Here is a 20,150-nt window from a genome sequence, read left to right on the forward strand (position 1 = left end):
GCTGCTGCACCCTGTGCTTGAACTACTTTGGCCGACTTGGTAACATTGTCTGTCTATGCAGCCCTCGGTCCATCTCTTTGGACCTCAGAATCTGATCTGGCTAACGACCCTGGAGTAACAGCTTCTGAGCTCTCTGGCTTGAGCTGGGTTTCCCTGGGGGTGTAGGTTACTGTCTGCACACGCCTTCAGGGAGGACAGATCTCAGAAGTCCTTGAAGGGGTTCCATTCCCCAGGTGAGTGGGGAGAGGAGCTCAAGGGTGGAAGAGCTCGTCATAGCGCTCTACCCACCCAAACGACCTCTTGGGGCAGAGCCTTCTCTACCTACCAGGTGGAGGGGCACAGGAAGCCAACCTCGGACTGTTGCCCACCAGCCCTGGGGTGGGGGGCCGTGGGGTGGGAGGCTTTTTTGTCAAGTAGCAAAGCAACTTCTCACCCGTTGTCTGATGCGAATCAAGACAGCGCCTAGCACTTTGCCAGGAGGAGTGGTTTGTGAAACAACGCCAGCGAGCCATTAAGATGGTGAGGATTCCTTATTGGCTGACTGCTGTATCTAGATGACGTTAATTGAGTTAAGCTGTAATTAGCTGGGTATATAGACCTCCGCTGTCCGGCAGAGAAGCAGCTCCTGCTACCTTGGGTGCCCGCTACTTTGAGTTCTCGCTCAGTTCCCGCTGAGTTCACTCGCAATAAAGTAGTTTCTGCTTCAACCTTCAAGTTGCTTGTCACCTCTGGGTTATCTTGCCCAGCCGGACTGCGGCATAAAACTTAACCCTTCTTACGTTAAACTTTTTATCTGGGGGGATTTATATTCCCTTCCTAATTCCCTCTTGTTGTAGTAAGTACAGTTTAACAACTTGAGCTCTTTCAACTGTGCCTTGTCCCTGTGGATTATATGGGATTCCTGTTATGAGTAATGCCGAATGATGAGCAAAATTTCTTGAAAGAAGCAGGAAGTATAGCCAGGGCCATTATCTGTTTTTAACTGTTTTGGAATGCCCACAGTGGCAAAATCTTGTAAACAACGAGATGATCTTTAATCTTTTCTCCGGTATGAAGGGAGCCCATCAAATATCTGGAAGAAGTATCAACTGTAACATGTAAATACTTTAACTTTCCAAATTCTGGCAAAGTGCCAGGTGCCATCTTGATTTGCATCCCAACAGCCCATCTCCTCCCCCTTGGCTCGGGCCTTTCTACCTGGGCCTAACTGCCTGAAGATACCTGGCGAAGTCTGACTTCCTGCAGGTATGGCGAGGGGCCTGGCTGCATATTTGGGGAAGCAGGCTCTGGATCGCCTGGGTCCCTGACGTCTTCATTGCTGTACCAAGTTGCCCTGTTGACCTCTCTGGGGTAGAGCCACCCTTGTATTGGGTTAAAATGGCCCCCAAGCCAGGGGCTTCTTCCTTGTCCCCCCCCAAGTGCCATCTTTATCTCTGGGCTGCTCCTGCTAGGAGCCGGCAAGTGATCACGCATGTTTTTAGCTACAGCTAGTCCTAATCTCCAGGAGTCTGATAGAGAATAGGCTGTGATGGCTGTCAAGTCGTGGATTCTACTTGACTAGAGAATACCATCATTGGTAGTAAACGGGAGCTAATCGAGCATCCAGCAAACTGGACCAGCAGGCCCACGGAGACCTTCCCAGGTCTGTCCAGCACAGCCCGTGCTGTCTTTGCCATGTTTGTTCCCCTGCCTTGGCAGCAAGGCTGTCCTCAATCTGGATGGCTCTTGTTCCCTTCTCCAGTAAACTTTATACTTTTGCAAGAGTGGAGGAGCTGTGAGGATGTCCAGACCAGCTTCTGGGACCTCCTGAATGTAATGACTGGTCAATGGCTGTTGAGGGCCCTGGGCAGTCTTGGGGACAGGGTCTTGGGTCAAAAGCAACCTGCAAGATCCAGAGTACTTAAAGGCCCTTGCTCCCAGAAACCTGCCTCAGTCTACTGGGTCAGAAATCTGTTGGTCTGTCACAGTATCTTCTATGCCAAGAAGTGCAAGTAGCTGTCTTGACTGACAGATGCAGCCAGTTAGCCTTAGTCGGGACTGGCTATACCTGAGCAATGTGGTCTGTTAGCCTGGCTTACCCTCATCAGCTGCTGTTTCTGAATCTCGATTCCCCTGACTTTTCCTGTGTCCTTCATTCCCACCCCGACCCAAAAGTCTCAGGAATAACCTGGATCTGCTGCTTGGCTTAGGGACTTGCTCATACTGTAGCCAGAACACCCACTAGCCTTTCACAGCTTGCATCTGAAAGGCTTCAATTCACTTCAACTTCTGAAGGCATGCTTATCAGGTATGGAGCTCTGGGTTGATCCTTCCCCTGTGCACCGGCATCGAGGATGTCTTCTGGCCTGTACTTTGAGACTGGCTGTGAGCCTTGCTACTCTGGGCTCTTCCTGATCACTTCTGGGGTTCTTGCTTCATTGGTCCTCAACTGGATCTGTTTGAGGTTTGCTTGACTCCTTGGTATCACGTATCATTTGGAAAACTCTTGATCATTATTTCTAAACTTTCCTCCTGTCTGGAGTTGAAGTTATTCAGGATCCTGGAAACATCTCTGTCAAAAGGAAGTTGCACAAAGTGGTTTCTGACCCTGGGTCTTGTTGAACCTGTCACTGAGGACATTTGGCTGTCCACTGAGTCCAACACAGTGAAGGCTGATACTAGGGACAGCTGGGAAGCTCAGCCTTGAGCTTGGAGAGCTGCGTTGGAGTCGGGATGGGACTGTTGGCCGCTTGGCGGTCAGGGATGGGAAAGTGTCTAGGCCCAGGCTCCCACATCTCTGGAGACTAGGAGATGGGCACTTCATGTGCCTGTTCAGCTGCTGTTAAGAATTCCCAGCTGGGCTGGGGACACAGCTCAGTGGGTAGTGCTTGCCTTGCATGCACAAGGCCCTGGGTTCAATCCCCAGCACCACCCAAAAAATCCTGGGCAAGGGAGAACAGAAGCCCTCTATCACCTGAGGGGAGGTGAAAGGGTATAGGCCAGATCAGCTTGACATCATGGATCTTTCCTGAGAACTCTTGGAGAGGGGGCCACATTCTAGCAGCTGTGCCGAAGACTGGAAAGGAGACCCTAGATCAATCCAAAGTAGACTTCTCTTTCAGAAAAGATGAAGTGTCTGAACGCCCCCAGACCCTATGTAGGGGTGTCTATACCAGGAACAGGAGATGGCCCAACCCAGTGCTTTCTGGGCTCAGGTGGTTGGATCAAATGTTGTATCATTCACAGGCTGTTCTCTGCTTTGAATACTTGGATGGCAGGGAGGAAAGTAGACAAAAAAAAATATCAAAGTTCCCTTTTCCCCCCAGCACCAGATTTCTTGGTTGAAATCTGACTTCAGTACCAAGACTTTAATTCTTGATTATTCTATCTTAATTTCCAGCTCGGTCACATCTAGAAGGTTCACATCTAGAAGGCTGCCTTCCTGATGGGAAGGTCAGACTCTGGAGGAGGGTAAGGGGAGTGGACTTGGGAAGAACCCCAGGCTGAAGTCCCACCAGGCTCTCGGTGGTGGTGTTGGTGAATCTCAATAGCCTGATTCCCTTAGTGGGAAGTGTCTCCTGGGCCAGCTTGGGCAGGCAGGGCTGGAGGCCATCTGGCAGGAGGACACCAGGCTTCCTTGGGCAAGCTGAGTCGCCTCTTGAAGGCAGCTGAGCCTTTTCCACCCTCCCTTGCAGAGGGCTCATCGGGGGTGACACGGTGGAAGCCTGGGCATGTTGAATATGCCTCTCCATAAAGATGGATGGAAGGGCTCTAGATTCTCCAAATGGTTCTGCCGTCAAGAACTTGGGACACCAGGACATGCTACAAATCTAGCATAACTGGGATTCTGGGAGATTCCTGTTCCACCTGTCAATTACATAAATGTTTTGTCAACAACGGATGTCAGCTACAGGCGAGCTGACCTTGGCTGTGAGTGTAGTACTGCAACCTGCTGCACCTAATGAGGACAGTAGCCTGTCCGGGGCTCTAGAGCCTAGAATTTTCAGCTTCAAGGAGAAGGAAGGCCGGCAGGAAGGACAGCACTGAGCCAGAAGTGGAGACTTGGCAAGGAAATGGTGCTGATCGCCAAATAGAGGAGGGTGGAAGGGGGATGGATCTAGATCTTTCTCTTGCCCCTGCATAAGACTTGGAGCCCAGCATGCATGTGGTCCAGGCCCTGTGTCTCCATTTGGATGAACTCCCATCTGTACTGGGGGTGGAGGAGTGGGAGGAAGACTGGGCCCTCACTTGAAGTCTGGAGGCTGAATCTGCCTGTCGGACTCTAGTCAGCTGCTTTCCCTTCGCATTATGGGCCCCGTTTCTGCGGTGGCTGTTCTACTGAGCTATCAAAACGCTCGTTTCCGACTGGGCTCTAGTGCTTCCTCTCAGGCCTTTCCTGGCGCTCACCTCTGCTTATTGCTCATCTATATTAAATTTTAACATAGTAACTTAAAAATCCCCTGTATGATGAGATGACAGGTCCTGGTCACTTGTGCTTTGTCTTTAGACTGGTGGGTATGCCTTCTTAGCAAGTCTCTAACTTCTGGTGAAAGGTGGAGATCCTTACTGGATGATGGGGACTGAGGGTCTCGGACTTCAGAATAAAGGCTTGTGTATCTGTCCAGGAATTGAGTCTGAAATGGTAGCTTTAAGAACCAGAGACCCTGGTTTTCTGGCGTTCCCTAAGAAATCTTCCCACTGTTATGCTGGAATCCTGTGGTAAGGAGTCGAAGGGAAGCACTGGGTAACCTTATGACCAGATCCTAAGTGTCTGAGCCTTGAGCATCTTTCCCTTCTGAGATGGGAAGGCTGAAGGGGTTGGAGCTGACTGTCTCGTGCAGGTCAGAGGCTCTAGGAATGTTATGTCCTCTTCCTCCTTGCCCGAGGCAGGAAGTCTCTCACCAACCTGCCCAAGAGCACTCTGTGGGCTTCCTGGAGGCAACTCTCAAACCTCTCTCCCTCAGAACTGCTCAAGGTAGTTCCACCCATCAGTTCTGATGCTCCTGACCAGGTCACCTTGCTCATGGTATCGGCTACAGCAGCTTCCGCAAGCCAGCTGACACTGGCCAAGTCTGCCTTTCTCAATTCTCGCGCAGCAGTTTGCCTAAGACCCCAGCTTTCTAATAGACCTCAGCTTGTTCAGCATCTCCCATTTGGTATCGGGGAGTGTGACTTCACGCTCCCTGCACTTATCAGTCTACCCCTCAAAGTGACCACAAACTTCCTAAGACTTCCAGACCTCATTCTTCCCACCAAGTCTCGAACAAAGTCTCATAAGACTTGCTGCAGAGCCCGAGTGTAGCTGCAGGTAGAGCTCCTTCCCTCTGCCTACCCCTCAGGATAAAATGGGGGTTCTACCTTGGCCGTGGCATACTAAGAATCGTGGGGGCCATGATAGCTTTCAGCTTGGCTTATCAGGCTTTTAGGAGAGCCACGCTGAGAGGCCACAGCCGTGTGAAACCCCTGTTCTGCCAAGTGCCTAGGCGCTCTAGAGGACTGTGGTTCTCTTGCCAGTGATCTGGAACCTGGAAACTTCCAGGTCAGCAAGGGGAAGAATAGTTTCTCGGATGGCGTTAGTGGTTTTTGGCTTGACTCCAGTGGACCTGGCTCCTTACCGAGTCTCCATCTTCCGTGCTCTGGGTGAGGCTCAGGAGGACATCAAGTCTGTAGCTCCATGGACTGAATGACTTGAACTTGAAGCCTCTGAATTGGTAAATGGGACTAGGCTAGCTCCCCCCGCCTTAGCTCCGCTTGACTGCAGGATCTATTTTTGACAGTCAAACTTTCCCTTTTTGAGGCTGTATGATGTGGGGTTTCACTAGCCATGTACTCGCGTAGGAACATAAGCATGTCCAACTTGTCCCGCCTCTCCTCCTCCATCCTCCCTCTTCCCTTCATTTGTCTAACCCAACGAACCTCTATTCCTCACACCCTCACTGTCAGCATCTGCATATCTCAACATCCAGCCTCTGCCTTTTTTGGAATTCTTCCACTTAGCATGAATCTCCATCCTCGCCATTAGAGGACAAATCTTGCCCATGTCACACGTGGAATCGGTTTGGGATTTTTGAATCGAGGGTCTGTGGTATGGTTTAGACTCTCCTAAGCTCCTGTAGAAGCTTCAGGAACACGTGGCCATTGTGCATCAAATACTAGATGGCCAATCTGACAGCATGTGGCACTAAAAAGCGAAGTGCCTCTGCAAAGCCTGGGCTCTGAGCCTAGAGGAAAAAACATTGAGTCAATGAAAGGGACTCGTGTGGCCCTAGAGGAGGCCTGTGTTTTTGGTCATGGTACACCAGCCGCAGGACTTGAGGATTGCTATGTTCTAGACACCTGGGGCAGTTGGATTCTCATGTTACTAAAATCGCCTCTTGTTGGGGGAAGGTGGGCAGGGTTGAAAATCACTGTCAAGAGTGGTAATCATCTGGACAAAGGGCTCAGCTTTGCCATGCTCTGTGGAGCGGAGGTTGAAACCTAGCCAGGCCTATCGGTCACATTGAGTTCCTTGGGAAGCAGACTTTGAAATTCACATGCAGCAGGCTTACTAGGTATCTTTGTGGACTATAGGCCTACAGAAGAAAGGGAGACAAAGGGAAGGGTGGAGCTGGGGTGCAGTCATCACTGTGGCCAGTCCCCCCAACAGGGTGTTGTGCCACTGGACAGCTTGAGAGGTCCCAACTTGGGGACCTCCACCAGCTCTTCTGCCCCATCTCCACAGGTATGTGGACTTCCAAGCTTGATAACACTGACAACAGTGTCTTAAAAGACACTGCAAGTCACTTGACTCTCCTTCACATTTCTGAAGTGCGGTACTTCATATGTACCTTCTCTACTTTAGGCACTTTTTCTAGGTATCATGCTGACAAGTCTTGCAGGCGTGGGTTCAGTTCTGACATGGCCTATAGGAAACCATAAGTTAGTTGACCATGACCTTCATTGAGAAGGACTTAACCTCCATCAAGCACTTCTAACAGCCTGAATACTTACTATGGTAAACCTCAAACATGAGTATACTAGTTTGGCTTCTGAAACTAATTCTAATGGGAGCAAAAGCTAACCCTGTTCTTGTCTGTGGCTCTCAACATTTCCCCCTTTTGTTTAATTTAAATATGCCAGGCACCATCTTGACTTGTTTACGGACCCTAACACCCTGTAAACATGTCTGGACATCTTATCTGGGGGGCGGTAAACGGCTCTGGTTCTACAGTACTCTCCACTAGGAGAAACGGGCATGTGTCTGGGCCATGAACTTGGGTGTGGAAGCGCACCCAACGGAGAACGAGGGTGAGAAGATGGAAGAGATCCGTGAACTATGGGATGACCTAGACTCCTAAGTTAGGAGTCGATGGAAAGGGCCACCTGGAGGCTTCTGGGTGTTATGCATCAGTAGGCTTCGTGAGGGATAGACTGACCTGCCCGCAGCAGCTGAGTGAGAAATGCCTCCGCTCGCCTTCATCAGTATCAAGACTCTTGTCTCAAACATCCATAGGCTTATGTGACTTGGGCTATATCATAAGGACCTGAAGTCAAAGGATAGTGTCCACTGCTCGTGCAGCCTGGAGATGCCTAGTAGTGTAGCCTAGGCTGGCAATGCAGGCTGAGGGATGGGCAGGGTGCACTGTGGGGGTCTGGGGCCCTTGTGGGCAGAGTGGGTGCCATGGCTTGGCTCCTGTTGGCTGGGCAGGCCTGGGCTTTGAAGTCTGTCTCGTTCTTCCCACTCACTTTCCCTCTACTACTTCAACTTGATGGTACTTAAACCTGTACTACCTCTGAATCATGAAGCTTGATGCAAGCAACTCCTGAGTGAAACTGGGAAATGAGAGTCAAACTTCACAGGGCTTCAGGGCTGGCTTCTGGGCAGCGACGTGAGAGCTGCTTGGCTTCTGTTGGGTTTAGTGCTTGGCAGTGAGCAGTCCCTGGGTATGTCGTCTGCCTTGTGTGTCCTCGGGAGGATCGATGCCCATAGCAGCACGTGGCTGGAAGGTTCATTGGAAAGCTAGGGGTGGCTGCATTGTGGGTTCCTGGAAGCTGGGAAGTCACCTGAACAATACGGTCCCTCTAACCTAAAGTTTCATAAGCAGCTGAACTGAAAGATGAGAGACTGTGATGGAAGGCTTTAAGGTCTTGTATTCACTGTCTTATGTTTCTTTGAATAACTCTTCTTCCTGGCTGAGATTACTGCTGAGGGTCTCATCACTCTAGATGTCGTATCTGGCTGTCATCTTAAAGTATTCATGCTAAACATGCAGAACTGTCATCTACTAGTACACTAAAAACCATTGACTTCCTTTGCTGAATTGTATGCTAACTGCAGCTGCCAACTCCAAAGAGCTAATGGCCTAATTCCTAGGACTGCTGTTATTCTACTGCTATCCCATGGCTGCTGATGCTTTCTTGGATGCTGCAACCAAGCCCTAGGCTTCTCATATCCTTGCTCCAGATATTCATTAATATCAGATATGTCCAGAGTAACTTCTCTAATTTCAAATGGGTCAAGGAAATGTGATAAGTCAAATACCTACACATATTTCTTGCAATGCTGGGGATGGAACCCAGAGCCTAAAGGTGAACTACATCCTCAGCCTTGACATGTTATCTTTACAGTACATACTTGAGGTTCAGGAACTTGGTACTTGGGATTGTAAGAGCTATCAATCCCAAGAACTAACCTACAAGGTGAGCAGGGCCTAGAATAACCCATGGTGGTGCAGAATGCATAGAGATCACCTCTGGGAATTCTCTTATGCCTGAAGATCTAACGATGAGGTCTTTTTTTGGACATAAAGCTGATTATTGAAGGTGTTTAGTTCATGAAGGAATAAAATATCCAGGTTGACTAGAAGGAAGGATACAGTGCTTAATAGACTTTCTCAAGTCACCAGTGCCATAAGTAATGAGAACACGAGGTTTCATGGAGAAACCTGGATCACTTGGTTTCTTATACTCAATGGCTGAAGGTAGATGATGCCTTTTAAGTTGTCTCGATAGCTTCACTACCATGTAAACTTTCAGTGCTCAAGTGAAGTGACTTGTAAGTAACCCATAGTAGTTTTTTGCAAGTTCTAAATGCGGTTCTAGGGAATAAGGCAGCAGGATCTGCATGGGGATACCTCCTGCCTGCTGTTCACAGGCGGTGATGTCAGTTTACAATCTCAGAAATACTCATGGCCTCGAAGCTTGGAGAGCACTCTATAACAGTACATGAAGGCTGCTGAATCAGAAAACCACGTTGTGGCTGGGGCATATCGCTCCTTCCAGACCGACTTAGCTACTGTCTTCACTACTCAACAAACTCGGAGTTGGACCATTTGGACTCTTGAAAATGTGACTCCAGGCCAGAAGGTTGACTAAAGTAGGTGAGGTTTCACTACTTGATTAGAAGACAAACTTGATCTCCATGGCTAATGTGGGGCTAACAAAGTCTTATGTCACCTACTCCCTTTAGAACACAGGCTGCCAATTCTTGGGACGAGAGACAAAACTGAGGCCATAATGGAGGGACTTCTAGAATTTCCACAAGACTTGACCAAAATGTAACTGAACACAATTTCATACAGGAGTACTAATGAGGACTTAGAACTATTTTGTGACAACTTTGAACAAGTGATGGCTCTGACGAGAACCAGTTAAATCTATCAATGACTACATACTTGCTCAAGTTAAATATGTAAGATTGTATCTGTTCAGGCAGAATAGATACATACTGAACTTGTTAGCATCTTATAATAGAGATCCACTATCTTGAATGGTCATTAGTTGAAGCATTCGGCTGAACTCATGTCTTGGTCCCGAGTTCAAGGATGTGGCTGCCAGGAGGCAGGACAGGGATAAACAGGAAATAAGGCACATTTCCCAGGGGAAGAATCCATAAGGGATCAACATAGGTAATTAGAAGATAACGATTTCCTAATCAGCAGGATGGCAAGGACCGAAGACGGGCATTGGTAAGGATATAGAAAAAACGATCTTCATCCTTCTAGGCCATACAAATGGTGCAGTTGCTTAAATACTTGGCAACTTAAAACGGCAGAGTTGCTGTAAAACTAAGCATCCATGTCCCTGGCCACATGGGTGAAGTATCTGAATAGTGCTCTTGACCTAAAGTGGGGCTAAGCCATAAACCCTAGGTCACAAACTACTGCTGTCAGGATTTGGAAGACTTGGACCTATTAGGACCTTTTGGTCTTGGATATGTCCCTGAGTCCCAAAGAATACTTGGGAAGTCTTAGACCAACCAGGTCGATTGGAAGCCATGTCTAACTGGAGTTCAAAAGTAAATCTGACTCTACTTGACAGCTGAGGCATAAAGGTGGGAGTGGGACGGTGTGAATCGTCCTGATGAATAGACGAGATGGAAACGCATGAAGGGAAGGTCAGGATGCAGCATGGTAGAGCGCGCTCCTCACTGACCATGCTGCCTTCTACACATAACAAATTATTCCCGTATCCTATGTTTAAGCTAGATATATCAAGTTCTGACAATCGGATGTCTGGGGCTGTGGCAAGCTAGGCTCTGGAGAGCATGTATTTACGGAGGTGCTCTAATATCTGGTATTTGTCGAGGCGGCTGTGGCTTCCAGTTCCCTGTGTCCTACCTCATGATGGAGGTATTGGATCCCTGGTGGACGGGATCCATGGGGAGAGGGTTGCAGTTGGGCTTGCAAATTACCTGAAAAACCTATTCAGGTGTCTGCAAACTTATGACTCAACGTCCTGTTTGTGCCAGGTGCCTAGATTGCTTTTTCTCAAACCCGGACTCCTACCAAGAGTTTAAGGTCATGTTGGTAATGCATAGCCATTGAAACAAGAGGGTATCATACTTTCTTAAAGGTCACTCTAGCAGAATAGATAAAGCACTGTGGGGGTGGAGTGGAGGTAAGTAAAGAAACCAGGTCATCTGAAGCAGTGACTTAATAATGGAGACGGAAAGCTGATGGGTTTAAGATTGGGAGAGAATGAAGAGCAAATAAGAAACCCAAGTATCCAACAAGGATAACTAAGATGAATGCACTCGGCTACACTGGCTAGGGACTGTTGTATGTAGGCTGGAGATTCTGGGGAAAGACTGCCAATACAGTCTGGCACAAGCTTTGTGTAGCCTCAGGGGCATCCAAGAATGGACATCCAGTCGGTGTCCAGACAAGAGCCGGGAGCTCCCCCAAACCAGAAGGGGGTCAGCAAGACTAGCTCAGTTTCCCATCTAGGGATGGTAGTGGCAATAACTGCAGAAACTGCCCATGTGCTCAAAAGGGTACCCTGAGGGGCCTAACACTCGATAGCTGGGAGAAGTAGAGGCAAGGGGGTGCCCTGAGTCGGGGTATTGGTGATGGAGTAGTTGGGGAGCACTTCTGACAGGTCAAGTGTCCAAAGCTTAGTAAGGTGAGCATAGAACACCTGTCCTAACGATCAAAACACTTCCCGATTAATAGATCGATGCCACCCAAGGGTAACTTGGTGTCCCTAGAAATGGAAAATGGTAAAAACGAGACGTGCTGAAGAAGTGGAGTAGAGGGGACTTGCTTGAATGGCATAGCAAGGGAGGAAAAGTGTCTTCTAGCGTCCTCAAGGAAAGAGTATCTTGACAGATGAGGGAGACCCAGTCTTAAAAGCTGCCTGTGCCTTACGGGACCCCAGAGGTGCACAGTGTGCCTTTCTGCCATGAGCATGGTTAAGGCACAGATGACAAGCCAGCTCGTAAGCCTGCAACTAGAGGCTCCTGCTGCCTTGAGCCTGAGAATGAAGGAGAGGAGCAGTGTCCTCACCTTTCACTCCCCGGTGACCTGTTCACGAACACCAGGGCTGGAAGGAAGGGATGCTGGAGTAGACTCCAATGCTGCCTGACCCAGGAGGTTCTCTGCTCCACATTCCTGGAGGTGTGCCAGGATCCAGGCTCAGCTGTTTCTCTAGCTCTTGGATGACAGCAGGAGAGAAAGTGGGATCTTATTGTTGTACAGAGATGGTCTGACTTGGGCCCAGCCGCTGTTGACCTTCCTTTTGACCCTTGGGTGGCATCGATCTGTTAATCGGGAAGTGTGTGATCTCTAGGACTTCACAAGGAGCCTCAGGAAGGGACACTCAGAGGATGTCTAACTGGCTACCTCCTAGGAATGTAAAAACGGACTGAAGGTGTCCTTGCTCCAGAAATAACACTAGTAGCGGTTTCTTTTCCTTGAACTCTTAAATATCAGCATAGCCCAAAGATGGGGACAACACCCCCACACACCTAAACAAAACAGAGCTCATGGGAGTTCTGACTCTCGCCTCTCATGTGAGCTAGGATCAACGTAAGATCCACTTGCCTCAATGGTTGGAGTCTTGTGCTTAATCTGTGGGGTTCTCCATCTTTCCTTACAAACCTCTTGTGGGTCTATGTCCCCCCAAAACCCCCCCTCAAACGGGGTTTGCTCACTACATCCCTCTGGTGGAACCTTGTTCCTATTGCTTGTGGTTCCTATAAACATGTATCTGGCCCTAAAAGATCAGACTCAAGTATCTTCTGGTGAGACCAGCTGTAGGTGGTTGCAGACACTCGAGACGAGTGTAGCATCTGGCTGTTGCCTGTTGAGGTGAACATGCTGCCAGGACCTGGCTCTGCAAACTCGGGAGGGACTGATAGCACACCAGAACTCCAGCTCATACGAGGGTCATAAAAATAGGATAAGCGAGTTTTCTTCAACCTCAACCAAACGTGGTTTGGCTTTTAAACCTAAGTGAAGAAGCAGACTGGGACATTATCTTCAGAGGCTACCAGCTCACATGGCAGATATCCTGGAGATGATTATCCTGTAGCTGTGGTAAGACTGCATTGCAGGTGTCTGAGTGAATCCAAAATGGTGCTCGTGTGAACACCTGCAAGGTGGGTAGACTGGCGCTAGTTTACATGGGTCAAGGCTACCTAGGAGTACTGTTGGCCTTTGATAGAAAGAATGGGTAGGAGATGGGCACTTGCCAAGACCGCTATCAGGCTTAAAGCAGGGCACCTTCTCGAAGATCTTGACAAAGGTTGAGATTATAACACTAAGGCAAAGCGGGCAAGGGCTCTCTGGGGAACTGGAGACGTGTTGGTCCTGACCCCTGAATTCCCTTCACTGTGGGCACCAGCTAGACTGTACTCTAGCTTCTCGCATCTAGAGCAGCTCGTGTGCCAAGGTCAAGCCTGTAGAATGACCTAAAATGGTCTACTTGGAAGCCCCATAAAGACTGGGGACCTAAAGGAGGGCAAGAAACAATGTGGAAGTCTAGGTCACTGAACGGGTCCTGGGAGGTCTAGCCAGGAATGAACTTGTGTTATATAAGTGAGAACTCGGCCTCTGGGCTTTAATCATGACTGTTGTAGGTGACATTTGGAAGGGGACTGCTAAACATGAGCAGCTCACTTTCCCTTATGCTCTTCCAACTCTTCACCAAGTTGGTCACTCAACTGTAAATGTTGACGACTAAAGTAGCTGCTGTAAGGCCCCCAGCTGAGCGTCTTCAGAGGGAGAAGTCGATCCAGACCATGTCGGCAGGTCTGGTGCACCCTGGGGGGATTGACTAGTCTTGTCTCAATTCTGGAACCAACTTTGTGAAACTCAGAAGGCTGGTTTGTACACAAAGGATGGTGACTTGGGAATATTCCCATCTCATCTCTTCTCTCCCCCTTAAAATCCAATAGAACAGGAAATGCCAAACTCTATGCCAGCTGAGCAGCTCCTGAGGGCATTTTTGAGGAAGAAACCGAAAGAAAGCTGTGAATTCATGGGTAGCTACTGGACTTGTTCCTACTTCAAAGGAGCAGCTAAACAGGCTTGGGTGACTAGTCTTGATGGACCGAGGGGCTAACTGCAGTTTGAGACAGTTTTCTACTTAGTGCTTCCTGTATTCCAGCTCAAAATGAAATGGTCTGAGCTGGAAAAGAGAATAATGGTGTCCCAGGTAGAGTTTCAGATAGCTTCAAAACCTGCACATTCGACACAAGTCCTGTCCTTGCCCTATGCCTTCCAGCCACGGGACATGGTTGGCGTCTACTTGGGCTTCCTGCCTCATTGTCAGAGGACAGAGCATGGAACATGATCAGAAATGATCTAATTTGGGCGTAGCCATTGTTGACCTTACTGACCTTGGAATGATCACGTAATTCCTGATGATAGGGTAACGCGGGCATTTGGGGCTGAAGCAGGCATTCAAACTGCCAGGAGCCTTTGGGAGAGCTCACCAGAGAACCTTCTAGGAAAGGAAGCGTGAATTCTCCCTAATCCACTGCATCTAGGTCTTGGCAGGGATTCACGGCAAACTTCTTGCTGTGAATTTTGAGGCCATCAAAGTCGGGAGCCCAGGGAAAGACCTCTGTTGACCACCTATGGTGGCAGATGGGGCAGAAGACCTTGGTGAAGACAAGAACTTGGAGGCCACTGGGTGCTGGAGTTTCTCAGGGTTAGTGCTTTACTCTGAACATGAGAAAGTTCCACGTCTGGTCTTGTAACTTTCTGACTTGGAGTTCTTACAAGCCAAGCCTGCTCAAGGAGCAACGTCTGGTCAGCCACATGGGGCAATGGGAGACCATAGGCAGAGGGTGTCCCTTTGCTGTGACTATCTGGCAGGAAGCCACCAGTAGATGTCAACATGTCTAGAGGGTGTAAGGCAAGACGGGACCTGTGCAAGACGGGACCTGTGAGACGTGTTTCTGAAACTTTATCTGAAACTCTAGGCAGTCATTATTGGTCTCCTGGGAGACCTCTACCCCAGGGAGACCTCGTCCTGTTACCTGGCATGCAGCCTTCCCCCTGGTACTGGGTGGAGGCAGAGCTAAGGCTGCCCCCAGCTTCTCGGATTTGCCACGTTTCCTGCCCATGAAAGTAATGGGGGCATTTCGGGCTGAAGCAGGCATTCAAACTGTTACCTCCTCTGGGAGGTGATCACTGATTGAGAAACTTCCAGAAAAGTACTCCTGAACTCTCCCCAACCACATCTAGGTCTTGGTGGGAACACTTTGTTCACTAGGGAAGTCACATTGGTAAGATCTTTTAGACTTCTGCTTGACGTGGACGTCTGGCTTGAGCTGGTAGGACACCCCCAAGGGCCTGTTTGGAGGCGAAGGAAGCATTGATGTCTCCCCATTTTCATCTCTGAACTGCATCTGCTCCTGGGCATGGCAGCTGTGGTCTCACAGGTCTACTAACCTGCGTCTCAGCTGATCAGTGATACTGTTTGGCTTGCAACCTACTGTAACCTTTAGATTCTGCCATCATAGGCTTTGGTCTTGGTGACAAAACTTCTGAATTCCCCCCTGAAGTCGTCTTCATGCACAGTGTGGTCTAGAAGAGAAATCCAGTTCATCAATGTAGCTCATCTTGGTCTTGCCTGAATCTCTGGAGCTCACTAGAATCGTGCCACTGGTATAGAGCAATCGTGTCCACAGCTATTGACAACTCTGTAGGTAGTTTATAGCCAACTTACCACCAATGGACTCTTGGTTTCTAACGCTTTTCCTGCAAATGCTCGGGACTGCTCGAGCCTGCTCAAGCAGGTGTGAGCCTGGGTCCCGAGCCCACTTGCCCCCTGTTTCTGGGGGTGCTGACCCTGTGAGGGGTTCTCTTACAGTGGTCTGGAAGGGGGGGTGAGCCTCTTCCTGGCTTCCTGAGGAAGAGTCAGGTATAAGATTCCTGAGACCAAATGAGGGTCTTCACTGATCTGCCTTGGTCAGGGGTGACCCATGTGGGGCTGTCTGGCTCCTCTGTCTAGGGGGACCTCAGAGTGCTGGCTTTAATGGCCAGGTGGGTAGGTTTGTCACCCTTACCACCTCGTTTCTGACATTCTCTTGTCGGAGCAGGCTACCTGTGGGGCTGACCTGCTGATCACCTGGTTGATCCTTGTGTCTGTTGCTGGCTGCAGAACCTTACCTGCTGGGGTTCTCGCTGTTCTCTCCCTGGCCTTGCTCACCTCCAGTGGGTGCTCAATGGCCTCGGCTCCCTAGCACTGGCCACGGCAACTAGCCCCCCCACCAATGGCATGGTGGTGGGCTACAGGCTGGTGATCAGTCTGAGCATGGGTCAAGTCCCCCCAAAGGAGGAGGGTTTTGCCTAGTTGGGACAGATTGAGCACTGTTCCTCGTGATCTGTCTCCATGGGTATATCTTCACACCATTGGTGAACTGCACCTTTAGTGCTGCAGTCCGGCTGGGCAAAAATAACCGGGAGGTGACAATCAACTTGAAGGTTGAAGCGAACTGCTTCCTTCAATGCCCCGGGGCATCGGGCCCCCTTATCCGTTTTTTTGGCAACAGAGTACCCTCTACAGTAGTCTGAGAACGGCATTCATAAGCCCAATGTTTCCCCTCTACGACATCGTGGGCAAACACTTCAGGATCTGAGACCTGGAGTGAGTGAATCTTGCCCGTGTTTTTGCACAGGGACTACAGCTCTTGCTACTGGACTGAAATGGAAAACTTCCTGGCCCTGTGAGGGCAATGGCCCTTCTGACATCTCTCCTGTCCTAGACCTTGGACTGTCCCTAATGACCTTTATCTGCTTGAAGGCAATGTCCTTTGGTCTTTTCTCTGACCAGAGAGACTTTAGGCAGGAAGCCCTCTTTGCTCCTGGCTGGCGGATCCATCCTTTCCAGTTTCCTTCTGCTGGGGTCTGTCAAGGATCGCTGAGCAGGTCAGATGTTCTGACACCCTGGCTATGCCCATGCCAGATTCCTGGGCGCTGGGGAAGTGTGTACTAGATCAGCAGGCGTGGTCTTGCTTCACTGTCACTGTACAGCAGTGTTGGCACCAGTCTGGACAGGCCTAGGGGATCACTCGGCTTCAGAGTTGCTTGTACAGTATTTTTCCTTCATGCATACTTCCAGGCCTTGAAGCATGCAGGCGTGAGCCTGGGTCCCAAGCCCACTTGCCCCTGTTCCTGGGGGAGCTGGGGGTTCTCTTCCAGTGTTAACATCATCCTCGGCTCTTGCTTCCCCTTCTCCATTTACCTTGGGTCACCGTCACTGGTCTCTTTGCCTTCCACAGGGTCTTCTAGACACAGAAGCTTGGCTTAGGACTGTCGCTTGGACCCAATCTGTTCTGATCTTCAGATATCATGTGCATCTGGTTCCCTCAGTCCACCAGTTGTGCTCACTAGTTGGCAGTGTCCCAAAGCTGTCCACAGAATTCCAGCAGGAATGACAGACGACTCCCTACACGCTGCTGTATTTTCAGGCTTGGCTGTGGGCACAGTCGAACATGACTGACAGTAAGCTGGCTGTCAGATGGCATGTGTGCCCTTTGAGGGGAAAACTCGAGTTGACTGGGCTCAAGATTTCCTAGGACCTGGCAGAACCACTGTGCTCAAGTGTCCTTGTACTCGAGGACTACAACAAGGTCCTGGTATGACCGCTGGGTCCTTGACCTGACCTGTGAGCTGCTTATCTCTAGGGGCCTCTTGCCCTATGGCATGTTATTGGTCCCTCCTACGTGGGGCAGTTGTTCCCCTCACTAGACACAACTATAGTGATGGCCACTGTAACAGAAGTCGAGGCAGTTCCAGCCCCTTGCTGCACATAGGGTCTAACGCCTTCTTGGTCAAGGCAACATCTCTGACACCTCTTGACCTGGGCACAAGGTTTGATAGTGGGCTGTCTGCCTAGGCATATAAAATGGACAAGAGTTGTCTGAACACTAGTTCTGAGCACGGTGCTTGTGATGCTGGTCAAGGGCTTGCTGCCTGATGGGCATAGAAGCCAAAACTTGGTCCTAGTTTTTGCAAAAAGGAATCTTATTGTAGATCAAGGAGACACGTTCAAATCTGTCTGACCAATTGGCTGGTAGTGAAGGAATTCGAGCACCCTGGGGTCAGGGGAAATGACACCTGACTGCAATTGGAGTCTAGCTGTTCTGGTCTGTTCTGCAAGCGTCACGGTACCTCCCTCTGACTGAGGTCTGGAAGGAACTGTTCTCGTCGTTCAGGTTCCACTGGTCAGACTTGCTTACCAGGCTCAAGCTCACTTGGGGGAGGTCCTAGGGTTCTGTACCTGGGTCCTGAAAGATGACATGAATGGTTTGCTAGAAGCAGGTTTAGTCGCTGTCTCGTGGCCCAACTTGACTGCACTGGAATTTCTGGGTGCTTGTTCAAGGCCTTGGCCCCTCTGGAGGCTGAGGGCCAGTGCAAAGATTCTTGATGGCCTCTGGCCTTGGACTAGAGCTCGTCCCTCCCCCTGCCCCCCCCCAAAAGGATTCCTCAGCCTCTGTCCTTGAACAACCTTCTGATGGTTGTCCATGGAAGCAGCCCAGGGCCTTCCTCGCATGGGGGACTGAAGGATTAACGGGACTCGGCAGTGGAGAGTCCTCAGGCAGAAGCTTGAGCTTAAATGCGCTGAAGGCTCACTTTCGTATCAGCATATCACTGAGCTTATCTCAAACGACCAGAAGTAGTCTAACCCCCCCCCCCACTAAATCAAGGAAGTGGAGGCTGCTCAAGTTTGCCAAAACTTGCTTTGGCACACAATTGTGCTTCACCTGGACAGTGTACCACTGACAGGCTAAATACAGACTTCAGTAGGAGGTGATGGACATACCTTAGCAGTTCTGAGAATACTTAAAAATTCTGAAAATCAATGATCAGTGTCTACTACGCAGTAGAAGACTCTAGAAATTCTTCCTAGTCAACTTTGTGTGCTATCCTTACTCCTTTCTCCCTGCTTCTGACCACTAGCCCAAGACTGGCTTTAGATTCTGAGTGGAATCATTCCTTTAGTTGTCTGTGCCTCAGCATGGAGTGTCCTCCAGGTTCATTACAGTATCTCTGTGCCATGGAGCATAGACGTGGCATCTCCTCTACCGGCAATGAGGGGCCCTCGGGCTTTTGCCACATCTCCGCTGTCGTGAGCAGTGATGCGGTGAGCCTGGGGTGCAGCTGTCTGGCATGACTGGCTGTGTACCTGGTCATAGGATTGCTGGGTCCCACGAGAGTTCATTTTTAATCTTAAGCATCCGTGCTGACCTGGGTAATGGCTGTTCTAGCTCTCTCCACCAAGAGTGTAAGAACTCCCCCTTGCTCCACCTAGACCATCTGTGATTCTGCTCTTTTAAACAAGAGCCATTCTAACGGGGTAAAGTGATCTCATTGTGGTTTGATCTCTTTGTGGTTTGATCTCTATTGCCCTGACTGGTGATGAGCGTCTCTTCACATACTTGTTGCCATTTCTGAGAACTGTCTACTTGAGTCTCTTTCCCATCTTAATAACTGAGTTGGGTTTCCCATATCCTGGATATTAAGATCTTCTGAGATGCCTGGCTTATACTTTTCCCGTTCTGTAAGTTTTGTTTCCTTGGCCATGTAGAAGCTTTAACGTGATCCTGTCTATGCTTTCTAGTCTCCTGTGCTTCTGTTATCTTTCAAAGATAATCCTTGTGTGTTCCAGCATTAGTCTTCCACCTATAACCTACAGGTTGAGCACCCCAATCCAAAACAGCTCCAAACCCAAAACATGGAGTGTTGATATGATGCCACACAGCAAAATTGACCTCATGGGACAGTCTATAGTCAAAACACACATACGAAAAACAGCATAAAACTACCTTCAGACTATACAAGGTACATGCTGAGCATGTGAATTTCACGTGTAGACTTGGGTCCCATCCCTAAGATGAATAACAGTATATACAAACTGTCAAAATCTGACACCCCAAACGCTTCTGGACTCCAGCCTTTATCTAGACCTATGGGACAGTAGAATGTATCTTGACATCATACATACATGGAACATAACTTTGCATTCTTGTGACTGTACATGATGTGGAGTCACCCTGGTAATTCCTATAAATGTAGGAAAGCTATCCAGTCTCTCCCTGTTCCCATTGGTCTGCAGTACTTCGGCAAAGATAATTAACCCGTAATCTTAACAGGTGTGAGTGGTCTTTTCCCATTCCTATCAGATTTCTCTTCATGGTGCTTGGGAATTCAGAAGTTCGCTCTGTGTATGGGTCTACTTCTATTCTCTACTGCACTAGTCTGTTCCTATGCCAGTACCATGCTGTTCTGGTTACAATAGCCCTATAGTATAACTTGGTCAAGTGGTACGTTTCCAGCTCTGTACTCACTGATCAAACTGCTTTGGCCACTTGAAGTGTCTCGTGGGTCTGTACAACTCCTAAGACTTCTGTTCCTGTGAGAATGTCAGTGGTATCCTGACAGATCAAACTGTAGCTC

The 20,150-nt window shown here is 49.3% G+C and overlaps 1 long non-coding RNA gene across 1 annotated transcript; it reads left to right on the forward strand.

The window, feature by feature from the left end:
• The first annotated feature begins 872 nt into the window (after window positions 1-872).
• LOC125618285 lies at window positions 873-14,495 on the forward strand. Its single transcript, XR_007349524.1, has 3 exons — window positions 873-1,001; window positions 3,545-3,550; window positions 14,484-14,495. It is a non-coding gene; the product is annotated as an uncharacterized LOC125618285 (long non-coding RNA).
• The last annotated feature ends 5,655 nt before the right edge of the window (window positions 14,496-20,150 follow it).

The sequence above is a fragment of the Marmota marmota genome, unplaced genomic scaffold (assembly GCF_001458135.2).
Source record: "Marmota marmota marmota unplaced genomic scaffold, marMar, whole genome shotgun sequence".
NCBI classification, from domain to species: domain Eukaryota; kingdom Metazoa; phylum Chordata; class Mammalia; order Rodentia; family Sciuridae; genus Marmota; species Marmota marmota.